The sequence below is a fragment of the Mirounga leonina genome, unplaced genomic scaffold (genome assembly GCF_011800145.1).
Source record: "Mirounga leonina isolate KUSES-001 unplaced genomic scaffold, KU_Mleo_1.0 Mir_176, whole genome shotgun sequence".
Lineage (NCBI taxonomy): Eukaryota > Metazoa > Chordata > Mammalia > Carnivora > Phocidae > Mirounga > Mirounga leonina.
The window spans coordinates 50,860,709-50,881,223 of NW_023270454.1; positions in this window are offsets into that span (position 1 = coordinate 50,860,709).

A 20,515-nucleotide genomic window follows, 5' to 3' on the forward strand; every position below is an offset into this window, starting at 1 on the left:
GAAAGAAAGAAAGAAAGAAAGAAAGAAAGAAAGAAAGAAAGAAAGAAGAAAAAGCAAGCAAGCAAGCCTGAATTGATTCAATAACCAGATAGTGGACTGTAGCAACATATTTGGTGAAAATGGGCCCATGGGGTGCCGGGGTGGCTCAGTTGTTAAGTGCCTGCCTTCAGCTCAGTCATGATCCCAGTATCCTGGGATCCAGCCCAGCATCAGGCTCCCTGCTCAGTGGGGAGCCTGCTTCTTCCTCTCTTCTGCCACTCCCCCTGCTTGTGCTCTCACACTCTCTCTCTCTCAAATAAAGAAATAAAATCTTAAAAAAAGAAAAAATGTTAAAAAACAAAAGAAATGTTGCCTGTGATGACCTAAACCAGAGATCCTGCTCTTTGAGGTAAGAGGAGACTTGTAAGTTTCTCTTGTTGAAAGAGTGGGAACGGTGTGTTTCTAGGAAGGAGAATGTGTTTAGACACTGAGTGGTAGGAAAGTGGATTGGAGAGGACACAACTGACTGTTCCCAATATAATTTCCCCCCCTTTTAAAATAGTAAAAACACTTGTGTTTTAGAAGATATAAACCACCGCAGATAGAAACTGCATTGCCCAGCCTCTTACAACCATACATGTCAGGAAATTAATATTTTGTCCACTGGAGCCTGAGTTAAGTTCTCAGGGCATGTTATTTAAAAAGGAAGTTATCTGCCTTCCGCATCCTTTCTTTCCCTACCCATATGTTAGTATACCGTCAAGTCAGCCCTAATTAAAGAAATTAGCAGGATAACATCCCATGATGACTGGAAATAGAGATATGAGGAACTTGGGTTCTTGGAAGACTTAAGTTGAGTAAAAAAACTCACCTAGTTTCAAACACCTTCCTACTTTTCAACTGAGAAGTGGGACAAAATAAGTATTTCATCTGAGCAGGTATATATTTTTATGATAGCTTGGCATGTATTCTTACTAATACATAAATGCTTCCCTAAGTATTATGTTTTAAACAGATTTTTAAAAAAATTATCATCTGGAAATTTATTCTCTTTCCTTCCTCCTTTGATAGATAATGACATAATCTACATACCTTTTTCATTCCTCCCACTGCTTCGGTGGTTAACTCTATATTTCAAATAGCACATTTCTTTTTCTATTTCATATTCCACTGCCCACAACAGTATTCCTGCTCCAATTTTATAAGCTAAAGAGATTAGTCCTCCCCACCTGCTGTTCACTTCCCCTCCCAAATTTCAATTCTCAAACCTACAAATTATGTCTTTTATATCTTCAATGAGGATAATGATTTCATCTCTTTGTAACATTAGTTTAATCTTTCATTTCAATTTGGCTTTCAATTTTGTGACTTCAGTTGATTGTAGGAGTTGAGACTAATAATTAAACTTTAGAATCCTATGACAATGTAAGTACATTCACTTTTGAGGAAAATACTGCTCTAGCATTGGATTTCTCTTGTGTGTGGGTCTGATGACATAACCCCAGTGTCACTCAAACAATGTTCCTAGCAACAGTTTGGGACTTCTTTTTCTTAGAGATCTCTTTCCTGGTGAATAGATTTACAACATAAATTATTTGATAAGACTTCCTTTATCACTGTCACGAGGTGAGCCCACTCTGTCCTTTGATCTTTGTTCTTATTCCCTAGTTGCACTGGAAAAAAAAAAATCCTGAAGTTATGATCAAAAAAATGTTACATGGGAATAAAATTACGCATTCAAAATTATTTTCTATTAAACTTTGAAGAAGTTTCCCCATTATCTTTTAATAATAGTGAGTTGAATTAATTTCTTAACAGTTTGGTTCTTGTTCCATTAGACTTATTATGTGTTTTAGTTTGTCTTGTTTTCAGCTTGCTGGAATATTTAGATTTGTATCTTTTTACTTAGTGTATCAATATATTTTTTGATATATCTAAAAGGTTTCTTTAAAGATGAATATTTTTTCATTGACTTTGTTAAACATTGTAATTCTTTCTATTTTAAGTCTTACACCGTTCAGCTCTGGGATATCTTTTACTATTATATTCCTGGTATTTTTTTCTCCATATTTTCTTTCAATGCCTTTGAAATGTCTAACATCTAATTCAGATCCCATTTGCTACTTGAAGTCACTCCAGACAAGTACAGCCTGCCTTAGTTTCTTTTAACCTCTGAACATCAAGAGCATGGAATTGGATATGTGTCTCTCTCTCTATGTGGAGAGATGTGGGTGTACATTTCAAATTCTGACTATAGTTTTACTTCCATAACTGGATTACAAGATCCTTGAGACATTCATATCTTACTCTTGTGCTTACTTTTAATTTCCTCTGCTAAATCCCTTATGATATATAGTGACTAAAAAAAAAATGTAGGTAATAAAAAAATACCTACTTCACAGTTGATATAAATGGTTTATGATTCTTTATATTACATTAGAGATGCACAATCATACTATATTTTGCTTGGCATATAGCTGACCTAGGAAGTATTAAATACAGATGTTGTCAATATTATGTTGAACAACGTTCTCTTGTACACCCAACAACATTTTTCTCTGTATATACCCTCTAATCTCCTGTGCATCCTTCAAGATATTTAGTCTTTGTTTTCTCTCTCAAAGTGCAAATACAGATTTTCTCGATGATATAATCTTTGACTAATATACCACTCAATTTATTAGTAATGCTGCTTCATTTAAATCCATCCTTTTGAATATATATTCAGGGTGGTTACTTTGTTTTCTATTTTGTTCTTCACTCATTAGTACCACTAGTTTCTTAGCAGCATTAGGTCCTTAGCAGCAATTCAAGACATGCATTTGGAATGAAATTATTTAATAAAGAGAAAACAATTTAGCAAAGAGTGAGCAGGAGATGGCTTATTAATTGTGTAAAATGTCATATTTTAAATGTTCCCAGTTTTCTCCACATAAAACGTACTGATTATACACAGGCTAGTTTTCCGGTCACAAGCACCCATTTTCTATGTTCTGTCTTCTATAGTCAGCATTATCCTACCCAGAGTACCCTCTAAGTTCATTCAGGCAGTGTTGATAAGTTCTACCTTTGCTCCTGTGATTTAGTTTCCTAGTGTTGTCCTAACGAATTAACACAAACTTGGTAGATTAAAACACAGAATTTTATCCTCTCATACATCTGGAGACCTGAAATTTAAACTCAAGGTATTGGCAGGGCTATGTTTTCTCCAGATTGTCTAGGGGATATTTTTTCTTTTCCCTTTATATCTTCTGGTGGTTGTTAGCATTCCTTCACTGGCAGCTACTTTAATCTTTGCCTCCGTGATCACAATGCTCGTTGCTTTTCTTTTTCTTTGTCCATTATAAGGAAACTTGACATTGGATTTAAGGCTAATCTGAATAATCCAAGGTGATCTCTTTATCTAAGACCCTTAACTATATTTACCAATACACCTTTTCCAAATAAAGTAACATTCACATATTCCAGGGATTAGGGATTAGGGTTATCCCTAACCCTAGGTTAGGGTTAGGTTATTAGGTTATTAGGCAAAAACTTTAGAAGCTGGCAATTCTGTCTCCTTCAGGGTCAGAGGGAAAATAGGAAACTTAACCAGGATAGTAAAGATAATGTCTCTCTTTAGAGGGAAGGATGGGCTTGTTTGCCTGCAGCAGCTTTATAAGATTGTTTTGTTTAGTTTTGTTTTGTTTGATGCTCAGTGTTTCTCATCTGTGACACAGCATTGTCCTGGGTCCACCTCCACATTGCCCCTCTGAGACTTGAGGGGCAAGGGGCCTGATGAGAACATGAAGTTCATGCTATTTTTTGTACCATAAGTAATATATTGACTAAATTGATCTTGGCTCATATCTCCTTAATGGCCAAATTTTTAGAAGGATGACAAGCCAACCTAGCAGTTGCCACCACCCTGTTGCTTAAGAGTTGCTTAACACCTAAGAAGTGGCTCTTTGTTATGCAATTATTCAGATACTCAGATTTCTTCCATATAGTTGCTCTACCGTATTCTAGCCCTAACAGCTGTTTGTTTGTTTTGTCCAACCAGCAGATTAAAGAAAGTAAAAGAGAGAATGGGAGGGGAAGATCTAGACGAAAATCTTTAAAGTAAGTACGTTGCTTCCATCAACATTTTACTGAACAAAATACAGTCACATAGTTTCATTTGCATATATGGGAACTGAAATATATTATCTAGTGATAAATATGACAGAGAGAAGAATACATATTTGAAAGTACTAGCAGTCTATCACAGTCACTATTAGACAGTATCAGAAATAGCCTCTTCCAAGATTTTATGTTGCAAAATTTGCCAATCCTGTGGTAAAATCCCAATGAATTATCTATATTTGTAGTTTTGATTCAATTGTAATTTGAAGAATACGTGTCTGTTAAATATTGCCTTAAATTGTTTGAACTTTTTAAAAATTTTTGTTGGGTTATAATTGCCATGTTATATTAGTTTTAAGTGTACAGCATATTTCAATATTTGTATGTATTGCAAAAAGAACATCACAATAAGTCTAGTCAACATTTGTTGCCATACATTGTTATAATTTTTTTTCTTGTGATGAGGAAAATCTTTTGATTTTTTAAATCTTGTCTTTCATTTTTCTAGGCCACTCAAACTTAGTCCTAGACTACGATAATCCTTAAACTTCAATGGCACCTTCAGTCCATTGATTCTATGATCTTTTCACCTTCTTTATCTGCCCCCCCTCACCCCACAATCTATTTCAGCTCCTGGAAATTTTCTCTTCTCCCCATTAGAGTAAAACAATTTTAAAAACCATTTTTTTTTTTTAAACTCTCTGCCCATACTCACTTTTCTTTTATGACATGCCAATGTAGGACAGTTTCACCCTTATGCTCACTCAACCACACAAGAATTTGTTAAGATTATGAATAATCTCCAGATTTGAAAACCCATGGCCATGTCTCATTTCTAAACCTTTTCAAACTTTTATCAACATTTGACATTTTTCTTCACTTCTTTCTCCTTGAATCAGTCTTCTCTTAGCTTTCAAGATATTCTCAGCACTCTTTCTTCACTAGCCATTCCTTTCTAGCCTACATTTATAACTTTTTGTAATATCACTAACCTCTAAATATTGGAAAGCCTGTTATTCAGTTTTTGACCCTCTTCTCTTTTCTCATTACATTTATTTACTGGCCATTTTACCTAATCTTATGGCTTCAAATATGCAACCTCCACACTGATGATTTGCAAATTTATATTTCAAGCCTGGATCACTCTCCTGAGTCACTAACTCATATATACAATATCTGCAATCGATCTCTACCCTTGAATGTGTAATGGACATTCTTCTCCTGTGTTCTTTCTAATCCATGTAAGTAGCAACTCCACTCTTCCAGTTTTTCAAGCCCTGAGTCATGAAGAGTTATCTTTGACTATTCTCTTTCTCTCACATTACACATACAATTTAAAAGTAAATTTTCTTGGGGCACGGGGTGGCCCAGTAGGTTGAGCTTGGTTTCGGCTCAGGTCATGATCTCAGGATCGTGGGATTGAGCCCTGAATTGGAGTTGAATTGTGCTGACCTTGCAGCCTATTTAAGATTTTCTCTCCCTCTCTCCCTCCCCCACCAAAATAAATAAGTAAATTAAAAAAATAAATAAATAAAAGCAAATTTTCTTGTTTAGTGTTCTCAAAATATTTCTAGAATTAAACTTCTTTTCTAATTAATTTCCAATATTCTTGTCCCTAATGTTGGACCACACCCAATCTGGGTCTTACTGGATAACTGAAATTACTGTTTACTTATCTCTCTCTCTCTCTCTGTCTTTGTTCCTCTAGAGTTAATTCTTAATGACACAACTGGTGTGATGTTTTATAACATTTTTTTTCATTTTTTTTTACTCAGAATCCTCCACTGGATTCCTATTTTATCTATTAAAAATCATAATCCTAAAAATGGCCTACAAATCTCCTCACAATCCCACAATTATCTCACTCCATTTCCATTTTTCTGTGAGCCTTATTCTTCTCAAGCTATACTGCTCTAGGCCATGCCTTATTGTTTCTTGACCATGCCAGACATTCTACTGTCTGAGGGACTTGGCTCTTTCCTCTTATTAGAACAATATTCCTTCCATTAGCTGCATTACTCCTATCTTCTACCTTATTAAGTCTTTGCTCAAATATCACCTTCTCAAAGATGCTCTCCCTGATATCTTGTTTAAGATTTGGCTTATTCCTACACTTTTATTTTCCTTTTCACTGCTCTGTTTTTATCCATAGCACTAATCACCATCTGAATTATATATATACATCTGAATTATTATGTATTTGCTTATTTTTATCCTGTACTAAAATATAACCTCAATGAGATCAGAAATATGATTTGTTCACATCTATACTTGACATATACATAGTGAGCGCTAAAAATATGTTGAATGGAAGAATATTTTAAATGCTCATAATACATTTATTTGAAAATAATTTCCCATTATTTTTTTTCTCTCTTGAATAAAAACCAATGAATTTATATAGAAAGAAATAGATGACTGGTTAACAACAACAACAACAAAAAAGTAGGAATATAACCCTAATGTTAGCACATTTTTAATTAGAATTGAGAAACAAATTTATGACCTCTAAGTGAACTTATACATTTCTAAAGATGATAACTTTTTTTGCAGGTCAACAACCTTGTTTTTAATTGTCACAGATTTCATAACTATAAACAATTGAGATTCATCATGAACAATTTACTTTATTATTTTCATGGCTTTGTGTTTTTACTGTTGCAAAATGTATACATTTTGGTTTCTATAATCCTTAAGAAAAAAAACTATTTTGCCTATCAGTGAACTCTAGAGAAAAGAGATTTAAAAATTTTAAAATGAATAATGTGTAATTTTGATCATCACTGTATGGATTTTAAAAGTGAAATTAACTTACAAGGGAATGAAAGGAATTAACGCATGGAAAATTCAGATTAAAAAAAACATTGGAGATAAACAAGTCTGGCAAGTGTTCAAAGTTTCATCATTCACTGTATAAAGTATACCTATGAATAAAAAGTTTATTTAATTTTGTTCATAAAGTATTTAAAGGCAATCTTATTTTAAGCAAATAAAGTAATTCACATATTTGTGACCTCTAGCTTTATGAACAAAATACAGTGAAGTATAGAGTTGAAGTTATGTCCAATTATCTTAATGAAATGTTGATGCTTATGCCTTTTTACAGAGGTATATATATGTTGTTGATGGATTTTTTTGCTTAAATAATCCACATAATTGTCTCCCAAACTCCAATCTTTACTCATAGCTATTATCACTCACTCCATATTTTCTTATACCTTGAAATACCTTCCTTACCAATTTTTTTTCTTTTTTTTTTTTAAGATTTTATTTATTTATTTGAGAGAGAGAGAAAGCACAAGAGAGGGGGGAGGGTCAGAGGGAGAAGCAGACTCCCTGACAAGCAGGGAGCCTGATGCGGGACTCGATCCAGGGACTCCAAGATCATGACCTGAGCCGAAGGCAGTCGCTTAACCAACTGACCCACCCAGGTGCCCCAATTTTTTTTTCTTATGAAAAGATTTTTTTGTGAAACTTCAGTGTACATAAATATAATTATGATGTAAGGATTTTCTCCCTTCTAAGATAATTTTCCCCACATATGCCTCTTCTAAGAAAATCACCTCTTCTAAGAAAATCAGGTTCACCTGACCCCCAGAGCTCTTAGGATAAACCTAAGTTGGCATATTATATTAAAGGTGACTGTACCCCTTTTTTTTTTTTTCCTTTGCACACATTTAGAGCCAAGAGTAGAAACCTAGCGAGAGTTTCATTTCTGGAATTTGTAATTGGGTCACTGAGTAAATGAATCATTGATATTTGGATTGACTTGCTATGGTAACTTGTAAGGTCAAATGACTTGAGAAGTTTGAAAACCAAAGCTGTTTTTATGGTTTAGTTTTGTGGAAATAGCAACAGAGAGTACTGATCTTCATAACATTAGGAATCAGATGTATGCAGAAATAATAAACTATAGAGCCACTAAGAAGGAATATTTAATTATCTGATTTTCCATTTTCTATTTGGCCTGGCTAAACTTCCTGAATTTGAATTTATGAGATTACTTTGTATGTTATAATACACATTCTTCTTTAATAGGGCACATTTGAGTGAATTTTTGTCCCTTGATTAAGAATCTGTCAATGAAAACTTGTGATGGATGTTAGGTTATAACTTACCTTAAACATTTCTTTATTCCCAATGCATAACATAGTGCCAAATAATTAGTAGATGTTAATAAACACTATGTAACAAATGAATGAAAGAATGGGCTAATGGTACAGCAAATATTGTTGGCTACACCTTTGTGCTAAAAACAATTTATGCACCTCACAAGATTCACTAGCATTGGTCTTCTGTTTGATGATACTGAAGATCTTCCATAAAGATGTTGAAACTCACCACAGCCTTGTAAGCTCAGAGGGAGAGGTTCTAATCTTTATTGGAGGGAGTTTTTTTTAGCTCTGTTGCCATCTTATGATAAGAACTGCATCAGTTTAAAAGGTTTACCTGCTCAGCTCTCACGAACTTTTGACCCAGTTTTTCCTTATGCTTCATTCCTCTGGAGAATAAGCTTTAACAGCCCTTTGTGACAGCCTTGTACACCAAGCTTCTTGCTTTCTACCCAGGAGTTGCCTTGTTGGTGCTGAAGGGAGAAAAGTAGTGGTAGACTGTTGGCATATATTCATTCATCTGGCTTGCCTGAACATACCTTTGGCTTCCATTGAGGAGGCTTCCACTGTTGTATTCAGTTGTTGTTTGGAGGCAGTGGAGACAGTAACTCCTAAAAGTGCAGAGGGATTGAGGACTCAGGTGATCTTTGAGCAAAGGTAAGTTGGAGGAATGGATACATTCTTCTGCTTGTCTTCACAATTTAATACTATTTCAAGAAACAAGAATAATGCTTCCTCTCTGCAGACCTCCAGTGAAACCAAACACTCAAGTTACAAAGCTACGCACTATTTTTACCCTTTCCCAACCTCACTTTTTTCATCCTCCCTTCCTGTTTCCCTGAGCTTATACCACCCAATAAAGTGCTAGCATATATGGAGTCTGGGTGGCTCAGTTGTTGGGCGTCTGCCTTCGTCTCAGGTCACGATCCCAGGGTCCTGGAATCAAGCCCCACCTCAGGCTTTCTCGCTGTGTCTTTCTCTGTCAGATAAATAAATAAATAAATCTTAAAAAAAAAAAAAAAAAGTGCTAGCATATACAATTTTTGGCTCAGGTTTTGTTTTCTAAGGAAATTGAAAAAAATGTATTAAACAAAATTCATATCACATCGGTGAACCTTAATGTAAACCATGGACTTTGAGTGATAATGAGGTATCATTGTAGGTTCATCAATTATAACGAATGTGCCACACTGATAGGGGGTGTTGATATTGGAAAGGCTATGTAAATGGGGTTAGGGGACATATGGGAAATCTCTGTGTACCTTCAACACAGTTTTGCTCTAAACCAGAAACTATTCAAAAATAGATTCTATTTTAAAAATTCACATTGCTAAGGTGGTAAATTGAGTGGCTTTTCACTATCCATTATTTGTTGCCACTCCAGGAACATAAGATATCTTCTTCACCTTTTTGAATTAAGGAATGTCCATATCATTTGCTTTCACAACTGAAATATGAGTAAAAGTGAAATACACAATTTCTGGAAGAAGCTGGGAGAGCTAGAACATATTTCAGCATGTTCTCCTTCATCTCTGCATGAAAGCAGGCAATGTTTCAGGTGCATGTTACTTTGCCAGTTTGGAACCAAAACCAAATACACTACAGGTCAGAACCAGGACCAAACTGCAATGAATCATTAATATGAGAAGAAAATAAACTTCTGTTTTATCAGCCTCTGAGAATTTTTTAGACTGTATAACACCAAAAATCTGTTTTACCTTAACATAAACCTTTAACTAAGGCATGTGGAATTGGTTTTGAAGCCAGGTAATCAGGACACAGTTATGGAAGGGAGGAGGAGAACAATTTATGATATACCATGGTTATATGTGTGAAAAAGCCTGATGTCCTATATAACTTGGAAGGTAGATAGTATTCTCATAAGTGCTTAATTTCAAGTGAAGAATAGGAAACAAACAGCAGGAAAACAATCAAGGGTATGGCCACCATACCTATGGTTAAAATGTCATAAAAAATTAGGATGGTACCTATTATTACTGACACATAAGCAAAATGCTTTAGGAAAACTTGACTATGATAAGAACAAGGGAAAATAGCTGTTTCACCACAAAGGGGAACAAAGTCTCCAGTGTTTTCTTCAGATGTAGCCAAGAGAGAAAATGAGAAAAAGAAACAGTTTACAGAGGATGAAAATAAAAATCACAAAGAGGAAATAAGTACAGGAAACACTTCTAGTTGGTGAAATCAGGGTCAAATCAAGGAACATTTCCTACTCCCAGGGTTGGGTTGCTTTTTTATATCTGGACAACAAAATTTCATAATTTCCACAAGTAAAAGAATACTGTATGCCTTCCATTTGTCTTTAGTCTGAATGAATTGTTTATTGTGATTATCTTATCCCTGTCTTACTTTTGTTCATTGAACATATAGAATGGGATGAATAATTTTTTTTAATTCATCAAGTTATGGATCAAGATAGCACTCTCAAACTTGAAGAAATTATTGTGATCCATCCTTATATCTTTTGCTTTTAGGTCAAAGATTTTAATGGCTCAGTACAAGCCTGGTTGTAAGTAGAGGTGATATTCTGCCTATAGGAGGGGGAAGGAACCAAATATTTGGTGACCCAAAATATGCACTTTTATAAACTTCATATTCTTCAAAAATATCTGATCCACCTTCCTCTTGAAATATCAAATATCTGTACTATGTTAAATTCAGTTTATTCAAGGAAGTGATACATGTCACTTTCAGTCAGAGGCTTTAAGCTCTAACATATAGATTTCCATATTCTTTCTCTCTTTCTCTTTCTCTCCTGCCTCTGTGATCGTGGAAGCACTTAATGGAATATGGCCTTCTTAGTCCCCATCCGTAAGTGTCCTAGATGAATAGAGGCCCATGTATTGACATGCAGCATAAGTGAGAAATGTACGTTACTGTTTGAAATGTTTGAGATTTTTAGGTTCTTTTTTTTTTGTGACATAATTTAGCCAATCCTAACTGCTATTCCATCCCTCCCCTACTCCCATGTGCCTTATTAAAATAATAAAAGCCAATTTAATTGAATAAACACTCCTCAGAGGATGTCATTAAACTCTGGTCAGGGGTAAATCTAATTATTGTAAACCAAACAGAGCGATCTTATTACTCTCATCAATGATTGCTTTTTTTCTTGGCATTTGACAACATTCTGGAAAATGAGTTGTTAGGGAATTTGGCTCATGTTTCTGAGAAAAGTTTCCTCTTTTAAAAATGAGATATATATAATCTAGATATATGCTGGATATTCTTCTAGGTACTTTCTTTACTAAATAGGATGTTTAAAACTGCAGCAGTCATCTTGCAAACATGAGCAGAACTAGTGAAAATTCAAAGCCGACACTGATCAATAAAGTAGAGCAAAAGATGGAAGGGTACTGGATCCTTTGTAATGTCATTGACTCATTTTATTTATTCACCAACTCAAGAGCTGTTCCACCATGAGCCTTTTTGTTATGTGAATTAATAATTGTATGTTGATTAAACTAGGTAAATTAAGATTTAGTTGATCTTGACAGACATACGTTAGATGAGATAAAGAGAGCATTCCCATTGAGTTATATATATTTTTTTGAAAAAGTATTTTAGGGGTGCTTGGGTGGCTCAGTCGTTAAGCGTCTGCCTTTGGCTCAGGTCATGATCCCAGGGTCCTGGGATCGAGTCCCACATCGGGCTCCCTGCTATGCGGGAAGCCTGCTTCTCCCTCTCCCACTCCCCCTGCCTGTGTTCTGTCTCTTGCAGTCTCTGTCAAATAAATAAATAAAATCTTAAAAAAAAAAAAAAGAAAAAGTATTTTAACTAGCTTATAGTCTTATCAAATGTAAATGCATGATTCTTAACTGATATATTGAAAAATACCATACAAAATTCATTTTTATTATCATATTATTCAAAGTAAATTGGTACTTAAATCTAGGAACCACCAAATTAATGTTAAGTAGTAACTACATATTTTGAAACTATTATGTACTTAGAGATTTCACATTACAAATTCCATGAATTTAGAGGTTCCTTAGTTTAAAATAAGTCAGACATTTTTAAAAACTACAGGGAAAATTTTTTGATATTTGACAGTTAAAACAACCTGGACGGGCTCTAGTGTGTTAATTTAAATTGATGTCTCTCAGTAGCTCTTTGACTATATAAATATTAAGAATTATTAAATATTAAGAATCTTTGGTTAATGGTCCCATTCACCCATCTGCAAAGCCAGAAAGTCACTCAGGTCCTTCCCATGTTACATCTTTTCACTCAGTCTTCTGCCTTCCATTTCTGATTCTAAGAATTCATGTTAGATTAGATTGGGTCCATTTAGAAAATCCAGCATAATTTCCCTATGTTAAGGTTTTAAACTCAGCTGATTATCAATCCTAACTCCGTATGCCAACTTTATTCCTTTTTGTGAATATGTAAGTAAGATATATAAGGTAACATATTCGCAGATCTTGGGATTAGAACATAGACATCTCTTGGGCACCTGGGTGGCTCAGTTGGTTAAGCGACTGCCTTCGGCTCGGGTCATGATCTTGGAGTTCCGGGATCGAGTCCCGCATCGGGCTCCCTGCTCGACGGGGAGTCTGCTTCTCCCTCTGACCCTCTTCCCTCTCATGCTTTCTGTCTCTCATTCTCTCTCTCTCAAATAAATAAATAAATCTTAAAAAAAAAAGAAAAAAAAGAACATAGACATCTCTGGAGAGTTATTTTGCCTAATACAAAACACAAAAATTGTAATTTAGGAAACCGTAGAACACAACATTTTGTTTATTTATACTTAGTATAAAATATTCCAAAAACAAATACCTATAAATAAACCTTAATTTTCATTCTTTCTTCATATTATTAGTCATGTTGTTGCTACCATTATATGCAAACTATTCTACACATATTTTTATACATGCATATATTTTATACATATTTATATAATAAAGAAGCAATTATATGTATGTTTTTAACTACAAAGATTTTGTAGAAGAGATAACTATAAAAATTAGGAAGTTTAAGTGAGGCTGAGAAGCCAGTAAGTCCCAGGCTCTGTCCTCTTGGCCTCCTGCCATTATGGAATACCTCAAGTTCTGTTGGAAATAGGACCAAGCTTTCCTTTTCCTTTTTTTTTTTTTTTAATATTCTATTTGTTTATTTATTTATTTCTTATTATTTTTTAATTTTCTCTTTGGAATCAGGCTTATAGTTTTTTGTTCGTTTGTTGTTTGCTTGTTTTTATTCCTTTTCTCATTTTTTGGATCAGCATTTCTTTTTTCTTTTATTTTTTCCTTCTTTCTTTCTTTTCTTTGGAATCAGGTTTATTGTGTTTTATTTGTCTGTTTGTTTCATTTTTTGTTCCTTTTCCTTTTCTCTTTTCTTAGATCAGGCTTTTTTTTTTTTTAATTAGGCTTATCTTTACAAACAAATCAAAGCACACCTAGTTAAAAATCCAAGCATTCGCTACTATAAGTAAGGAGGAACTCTTCAGAGGACTGACCTGTGGAAAAGAGCAACCAAACCAAAACAGCAGAGTGCACATAGCGTACACCAGAAATAGTTCCTGAAGCACCAGGCCCTGGACAGTGTATAACCCCTTCTTCATATAGCATTACTCTCAGGAACAGGAAACACAAGAAGCTTCATAACACGCAAAGACAGAAACCTAGACATAATGACAAGACAGAGGAATTCTCCCCAAAAAAGAGGTCAAGAAGAGGTCACAGCCAGGGATTTGCTAAAAACAGATATAAGCAATGTATCTGAATAAGAATTTAGAACACCAGTCATAAGAATACTAGCTGGGCTTCAAAGAAGGATAGAAGACACCAGAAAAATCCTGGCTGCGGAGATAAAAGACCTAAAAACTTGTCAGGCCAAAATAAAAAAATGCTAAAAGTGAGATGCTAAACCAACTGGATATAATCACAACGAGGATGGAAGAAGCAGAGGATCGAACAGGTGATATAGAAGATAAAATTATAGAAAATAATGAAGCTGAAAAGGGGAGGGAAGAAAACAATTAGATCACAGATACAGAGTTAGGGAACTCAGAGATTTCATGAAGCACAATAATGTCTGTATCATAGGAAGTTCAGAAGAAGAAGAGTAGAAAAAGGGGCAGAAGGTTTATTTGAACAAATTATAGATGAGAACTTCTCTAATCTGGGGAATGAAACAAGCATTCAAGTCCAAGGAACACAAAGAATTCCCCTCAAAATCAACAAAACCGGTCAACACCAAGACATATCATAGTGATACTTGCAAAATATAAAGATAAAGAGTAAATTCTGAAAGCAGCTAGGAATAAAAAGTCCTTAACCTACAAGAGTAGACACATAAGGTTAGCAGCAGACCTGACCACAGAAATTTGACAGGTCAGAAGAGAGTGGCATGATATATTCAATGTGCTGAATGGGAAAAATATGCAGCCAAGAACACTATATCCATCAAGGTTGTCATTCAGAATAGAAGGAAAAATAAAGGGTTTCCAAGGCAAGCAAAAACTAAAGGAGTTCATGAACACTAACCCAGTTTTTTAGGAAATATTAAAGGGGACACTTTGAGTGGGAAAGAAAGACCAAAATCATCAAAGATTAGAAAAGAATAGAGACAATCTACAAGAACAGTGACTTTACAAGTAACACAATGGCACTAAATTCATATCTATCAATAATCACTTTGAATGTAAATGGACTAAATGCTCCAATCAAAAAACAACGAATATCAGAATGGATTTAAAAAAATAAGACTCATCAATATGCTACTTACAAGAGACTCATTTTAGATCCAAAGACACCTCTAGATTGAAAGTGAAGAGATGGATAACCATCTCTCATGCTAATGGACATCAAAAGAGACCTGGAGTGGCCATATTTATATCAGACAAACTAGATTTTTAAGCCAAAGACTGTATTGAGAGATGAAGAAGGGCACTATATCATAATAAAGGGGTCTATCCAACAAGACGGTCTCCCAATTTGGGAGTACCCAAGTATATAAATCAATTAATAATTAATAACAAACATAAAGAAACTCATTGATAATAGTACAATAATAATAGGGGACTTTAGTACCCCACTCACAGTATTAGAAATATCATCTAAGCAGAAGATCAACAAGGAAATAAGGGCTTTGAATAATACACTGGACTAGATGGACTTAACAGGTATATTCAGAGCATTTCATCCTAAAACAGTAGAATACACATTCTTTTCAAGTGCACATAGAACATTCTCCAGAATAGATCGCATACTGAGTCACAAATCAGGCTTTGACCAGTACAAAAAGATGGAGATCATACCAAGCATATTTTCAGACCACAATCTATGAAACTTGAAGTCAACCATAAGGAAAAAAATAATTGGAAAGACTACAAATACATGGAAGTTAAAGAATACCCTACTAAAGAATAAATGGGCTAAGCAGGAAATAAAGAATGTTTATAGGAACACTATCAACAGTAACCAAATTATGGAAAGAACCTAAATGTCCATCGACTGATGAGTGGATAAAGAAGAAGTGGTATATAGAGAGAATGGAATATTACTCAGCCATCAAAAATGAAATCTTGCCATTTGCAACAAGACGGATGGAACTAGAGTGTATTATGCTAAGTGAAATAAGTCAGTCAGAGAAAGACAAATATCATATATTTCATTCATAATGGAATTTAAGAAACAAAACAGATGAACATAGAGGAAGGGAAGATAAAAACAGAGAGGAAAGCAAACCATAACAGACCCTTAACTATAGAGAACTAATGGTTGGTGGAGGGAGGGGCTAAATGGGGTAATGGGCATTAAGAAGGTCACTTGTTCAAATGAGCAGTGGGTATTATATAAGTGATGAATCACTAAATTTTACTCTTGAAACCGATATTACACCATATGTTAACTAACTTGAATTTAAAATAAAAAAAATCAAGAAGTTACATTACAAACACTGTAATGTTAGAAGTAATTGGAAATAAATTCATGATTTTATAATATTAATAATACAAATTCATGAATACACACACATATATATCACCTGCTGCTTGTCTACTAAAAAACAATTAAGCAATAACAAACCCAAGTAGCAATGATTACCCTAATTCTTTGATTGTAATTACTAAATATCATTGTCCATTAAAAAACAAAAATAAATAAATAAATAAATAAATAAAGGAATTGCTAATTTCAAGTCAGGTACAAGAGGCACACAAAAGGAGCCTAAGATATTTTCTTGTGCCAGAAAATAAAAAAAGCCATTAAAAATAATTTGGTTTTATCAGAAAGACATGGGAAACAATATAAAGAGGATACTATTGACGCTCAAAAAGAAAAATGTCTCGGGTCGCCTGGATGGCTCAGTGGGTTCAGCGTTTGCCTTCGGCTCAGGTCATGATCCCAGTATCTGGGATCGAGCCCTGCACTGGGCTCCCTGCTCGGCGGGAAGCCTGCTTCTCCCTCTCCCACTCCCCCTGCTGTGTTCCCTCTCTCTTTTTCTTTCTCTCTCTGTCAAATAAATAAATAAAACCTCTAAAAAAAAAAAGAAAGAAAAATGTCTCGCTGATTGAACTCACTAAAATTCATTTAACATATTTATAAAAATGAGGTTTTTTTTTTTTTTTTAAGATTTTATTTATTTGACAGAGAGAACACAAGCAGAGGGAGAGAGAGGGAAAAACAGGCTCCCTGCTGAGCAAGGAGCCCGATGTGGCACTCGATCCCTGGACCTTGGGATCATGACCCAGACTGAAGGCAGCCACTTAACTGACTGAGCCACCCAGGCATTCCTAAAAATTAGTTCTTAATGTTATAGTAGACAGAAAAATAGAGATAATAAAAAAATGGACATATTTTGATGTAATTAGTCTTCTTTGAAAATTAATTAGAAATTTACCCTATGTTTTCTGTATAAAGTGTATTTCAAAGTAAATATATAGTCATGGGGTTCATGAGAGAGAAAAAAAATCTTCATTACAGAATAATTTTAATTAATAATTTTGCAAGTAAATATTATATTAGAAAAATCATGATTTTTAAACCTCTAAATAATTTATTGATTCAAGATAAGATTAAACCACTAAATGTACAATTGTTGAAACAATGCAGGCATGAGGCTGACATTCCCTGAACCGCTTGTTTAGTCACAGTAAATATTCTGTGTTCCTGGATGTGACATGATATGAAAATCACAAAACCATGTATGAATATTCTAGAAAAAAATGAAACACAATTAAATCTCATTAAGCATCTGGAGTTAATATCTTCTTTACTGGGAATACAAAAGCAGGAGAACCAGTTAAGTGATAGCACAAGTGAAGAAACAGATGGATCCAGAAAGTTAGACATTCAACAGAAAAAATGATCCAGTTTCTTCAGTAAGTTGATGGCATCATAAAAAAAAAACACAAATAGGGACGCCTGGGTGGCTCAGATGGTTAAGCATCTGCCTTCGGCTCAGGTCACGATCCCAGGGTCCTGGATTCAAGTCCCGCATCAGGCTCCCGGCTAGGCGGGGAGCCTGCTTCTCCCTCTGCCGCTGCCTCTCTCTATCTCTCTCTCTGACTCTCATGAATAAATAAATTTAAAAAAAAATAAAAAAAATAAAAAACACAAATAGAGGGACGCCCTGGTGGCTCAGATGGTTAAGTGTCTGCCTTCAGCTCATGATCTTAGGGTCCTGGGATTGAGCCCTGCGTCAGGCTCCCTGCTGGGTGGGGAGCCTGCTTCTCCCTCTCCCTCTGCCATCCCCTCCACCTGTGCTCTCTGGCTCTATTTCTCTGTCAAATAAATAAATAAAATCTTAAAAAAAATACAAATAGAGATTGTTTTTGTTTAGGAGAGACTTAAAAGACATAGCAAGTAAAAAAAAAAACATGAAAATGAGCTAGATGAAAGATATTAAGAATTATTATTAATTTGGGTATGTTAGTGGCTTGGTGCTTGGGAGTAACAAATATCCAAGTTGTTCAGAGATGCATAATGTCTGGGACTTGGTTTGAAATATGGGGCAAAAAGATGACGTGAGTTTATAAGTGAGTATATCAAAATACAGAAGCATGATATGTACAGATTATTCTAAAAGATTTGAGAATGTATTTAATAATTTCCTAGAAAAATACAACTTTCCAAATAAGAAAAACAAATAAATACATAACTCTTATGACCTACAACCATCAATGTTATTTCCTACAGAGAAAACAACTGGCTTAGTCCATTTTCCTGGATAGTTCTATAAAACATTCAATGAACATATAACTTCACTTTTATACAAAATCTTCTACAGAAAAGAATGAGATAGAACACTGCCTACTTTTAAAAAAAATCATGCTAGCAAAACTTTGAAAGCAAACAAGGCAAGACAAATGTAAGAAATGAAAATTATGGGCAGCCTCACTTAAAAATACACGTTCAAAAATTATAAATACGTGCAAATATTTGTAAATGGAATTTGGCAATGCAAGAATGTTAAAACCATTAGCGTGTAAACTTCTCAGGCTCTCCATTTTAAAACATTTGTGCTAAGTTGCTACTCCCATGATACATGAAATCAACTACACTGTATTAGACTTTACTGTGAATAGAAAAAATAAATGTAAAAGAAATAAGATAAAATCATTATAATGTAACTTTGTAATAGTTTGTGATAATTATAGGACTGATTAATATAATATCACATACTGGGGCGCCTGGGTGGCTCAGTTGGTTAAGCGACTGCCTTCGGCTCAGATCGTGATCCTGGAGTCCTGGGATCGAGTCCTGCATTGGGCTCCCTGCTCGGCAGGGAGTCTGCTTCTCCCTCTGACCCTCCTCCCTCTCATGCTCTCTGTCTCTCATTCTCTCTCTCTCAAATAAATAAATAAAATCTTTAAAAATATATATATATAATATCACATACTAACTTAGCATAGAAAGTACTTCTTTAACAAGATAGAAAAGCAGAAAATATAAGGGAAAATATTAATGTATATATCTACATTGAAATTACAGCCTTCCAGTCACCCAAGGATCCCAGACGTACAATGAAAACTCACCTACAGAGTTAGAGAAGATAGCTTAAACACATAACAGCAATAAGTTATTAGCTCCTAGAATCTACACAGAAAGCCTAAAACCAAAAAGAGAAAAGATAACCAATAAATGGGCAAAATACCTGAACAGACACTTCACATATATAAATATAAAAAACATGCTCAATTACACCAGTATTCAGGGAAATGCAAATTAAATCACCATTTGCTATTCAAGTTACTAGAAATTAAAAATTGTGACAATATCAAAAGAGCACATGCAACAACTAAAATGCTTATAAAAAATTGGAAGGCATGTTCATTTTTACAGCTGCTTTGGGAAACACCTAAAATTATCTAGAGTAGCAAAATACATGCAGATCCTAAAAACTTTACTCCAAAGGGGATATCTGTAGAAACTTTTCTATGTGATGCAAGGAGACATGTAAAAGAAGGATGGTCAGAGTTCCATTATTTTTAATTCTGAAAACCTGGAAACAACATGTCTTTCCACAAGAAAGTGAATTAAATAAATTTTGATATATTTATAAAATTTGTTAACTTATGGCAGTAAAAATCAGGTGTTAACTGATGAGCTTCCTAAGACAGTGGTCAAAATGGTAAGATTTAAATTCATGAAATCTGTGAATAATTGAGAGGGAGGGAGAAGTTGATAGTAATTTGAAGGATTGAACTACATCAGGAAAGTTATTTTTATTTAATCTTTTATTCATACCTTTACTTATTAAAATATATTCTTGAACATATAACTTGAAGGAAATATAGTGAAAGAATTTTTAGAAAGTGCATAATATATGAGGCAATTTCATAAGATTAAAGAGGGTTATATTTCTCAGAATGTTTTTGTCTCAAGAACTTGATTGCTCCTTGAGTATTTATTTCTTAAGTGTTCAGTTGTTTTCATGTTCAAATACTTTAAAAGAAGATTAATAACATGAAATAGTTTTAATGGTAGTATCTTTTGTATTTATGCAATTTTTCTCCTTCTGTTAAACGTAATCAAACACTTTAAAGTATCTTCCTTATTGCATAGCTGGGCGTTGTATTGGCATGGTCTAGCACCCAATTCTAAATGGCTTACCTCATACATACTTGGCAGTTCCAATGCTTGTACTGTAAGAAAGTATCAAATTGTTGGGGTTTGGGTTAGGAAGGGAGTTGGACGTTGAGCAGTGATCTGCTTGCTGTAGCATAAACCCATAGTATCCTCAGCAAGATTCTACCCCTGGTGCATGTAAGCAGCTGGGAGCCGTGTTCCTTCCCACTGCCTTTTTTTTTTTTTTTTAATTTTATTTATTTTTGAGAGAGAGAGAGAATGAGT